General features: G+C 32.9%; 1 protein-coding gene across 7 annotated transcripts in view; it reads left to right on the forward strand.

The window, feature by feature from the left end:
• The first annotated feature begins 633 nt into the window (after positions 1-633).
• LOC140966589 (uncharacterized) overlaps positions 634-2,095 on the forward strand; it is a 9,109-nt gene continuing 7,647 nt past the window's right edge. For 2 of the 7 annotated variants that reach the window (XR_012173407.1, XR_012173405.1), the window contains exons 1-3: positions 634-798; positions 884-936; positions 1,824-1,889. The gene's annotated coding sequence lies outside the window, so the exon portion shown is untranslated. Of the gene's footprint in view, positions 937-1,405; positions 1,890-2,095 lie in introns of those variants that run through there. The other 5 variants (XR_012173409.1, XM_073426848.1, XR_012173406.1 and 2 more) reach the window with 3 other exon arrangements.

A 2,095-nucleotide genomic window follows, 5' to 3' on the forward strand; every position in this document is an offset into this window, starting at 1 on the left:
TATATGGATCATTAACTATTTTACCACTTCTAAGGGTAATAACAGATTTTATTTGATCAATTTTTTCATTTTTTAATTCTTGATTTTGATTTTTAGGATTAGGTTGAGGTTGAGATGGAAATTTTCCTTTTTCATGAATATTAAGTGCAGATGCAAATTTTGCAAGAGTTTCTTTCAAATCAGTCATAGATTGACTGTTTTGAATATTGATAGATTCTTGCTTTTGGATAAATGCATGAATTACATCTTCAAAGTTTTTTATTGGAGGTGTAACATAAGGAATATAACCTTGATGATTTTGGTTATTTTGAAAATATTGTTGTGAGGGTTGTGCATTATTGTGAGAACCCGAATTTAATTATTCAGTATTTGGCAAGAATTAGAAATAATTATTTTAAAGTGCTAAATTAAAATAATTAAGCCAAATAATTATACTTGTGTGTTAAAAAAATATGTATCAGAAAATATCAGAATTATAGACGATATTAAAATATATATCAGAGTTTTATAACGCAAGGGAGTTGTAGATATTTGGACCGGGTCACATTCCCGCATTTGGGCTAATATTTGGATTCATGTATATATATATGTGTTTTAATTAGAAGCCCATTTTTCCCCAAGCCCAAATTCTTTCCTCCTCCATCTTCTCGTTTCTTCTCGCCTCTTCTCTTGCATCCTATTTCTTCTCCATCGTGAGCAGCTTCTCATCGCCTCTTGCTGCTAGGAAGCGGGTCTCCATAGCTCACCCAAGATAGCCCAAAAAGTCCCTCAGCTCTCCTTGCCATAATCAACATCAAGGTGCTTGTTTCTTGTTACCATGTTTCTTCCAAGTTGCTGTGTTTCCTTTCCAGCTTCTTGAATTCTATTTTTCTTGGTTCTTTAGAGTGTGAAGAGGTCGATTCTAACTTTATTTCAGTTAAAGGAAAGCTTTTGAAGGTAATCTCTAAGCCTAGGTTTTTAATTTTTATTCATGGTAGAAGATGTTGAGTTCTGTTTTGAGTTGCAGGTCTTGTCTTCTGATTTTTGGGTTTCTGTGTGTATTGCACTAAGAATCTTGAATTGTGGTTCAAATAGAACTTATAGATCTATGTGTTAGCTTTCTATAGCCGCTGCCAAAATGGAATTCCAATTAAAAAAGGATTTGATATGATTTTTCTACCCAAATGTGTTGAAATGGAATTCTGTGTTGGATCTATGCAGATTAGCTACTGTAATTCGAGTTTATGACATTTATGCGCTTGGATTCTGGAAATATGATTCGAATAAGAGTTGTAGAGCAATGTGTTTTCTTCGTATTGATATAAGATTCGTTAAATTCCATTACGAATTGAGGCAGTTATGCTCATTTTGCTGAAACTGCTTACTTACAGAATGCTGTCCGCGAATTGCGTCGGTAGTGGCGTATTCTGGATAATTCTGGGATTTATCTATTAAGATTCTGGAAATGGTTTCATCTAGAAAAAATTAGATATTTGAGTTGTCTTTCATCTTCAATTGGCGGATATTGATTTGAGTCAATGATGAGTTAGATATGAATTTTATACTCCTAAGTGTCAAACCTGAATCTGTCACAGACCTTGCATCTCATGGTTTCTGGTTTTCGGAGTTTTTCAGTGTCGAGATGATTGAATTCCTTTCTGATGTCTTCTGATGAAATATGGGATTTTGAGTTAGAAGTCCAGTCATGTATGATAAGTGTGTTTTGGTTAAGTTTTGGTTGAGTTATGACCTTAAAACCGAACTTAGGTACAAGCTGGAATTAGTAACTTGTTTTTGGCTAAGAGTTGAATATTTATTTGATGGAAATAAATTATTTGCCACAGGTTTTAGTAGCTAGGAAGCACCGAGGAGTTCATAAACTATTTTGGTAATTTAATTTGAAGGTTAAGGTATGGATTGATCGATTCTTTACAGCGTCTATGACGACGTGTAATTTAATTGATGTGATTTTATGATAATTATGTGTTTATGTGTTCTTTGTGCTGTTTGGGTGTATTTTAAGATTATTCCTCATTTTTAAAATAAATGTGAGTTTTTAAATATATTAGAATAATATGTGGATTTATATGCATTGTTGAGCACGCATTCATATCGA

Source organism: Primulina huaijiensis, chromosome 2 (assembly GCF_012295235.1).
Source record: "Primulina huaijiensis isolate GDHJ02 chromosome 2, ASM1229523v2, whole genome shotgun sequence".
NCBI classification, from domain to species: Eukaryota; Viridiplantae; Streptophyta; class Magnoliopsida; order Lamiales; family Gesneriaceae; genus Primulina; species Primulina huaijiensis.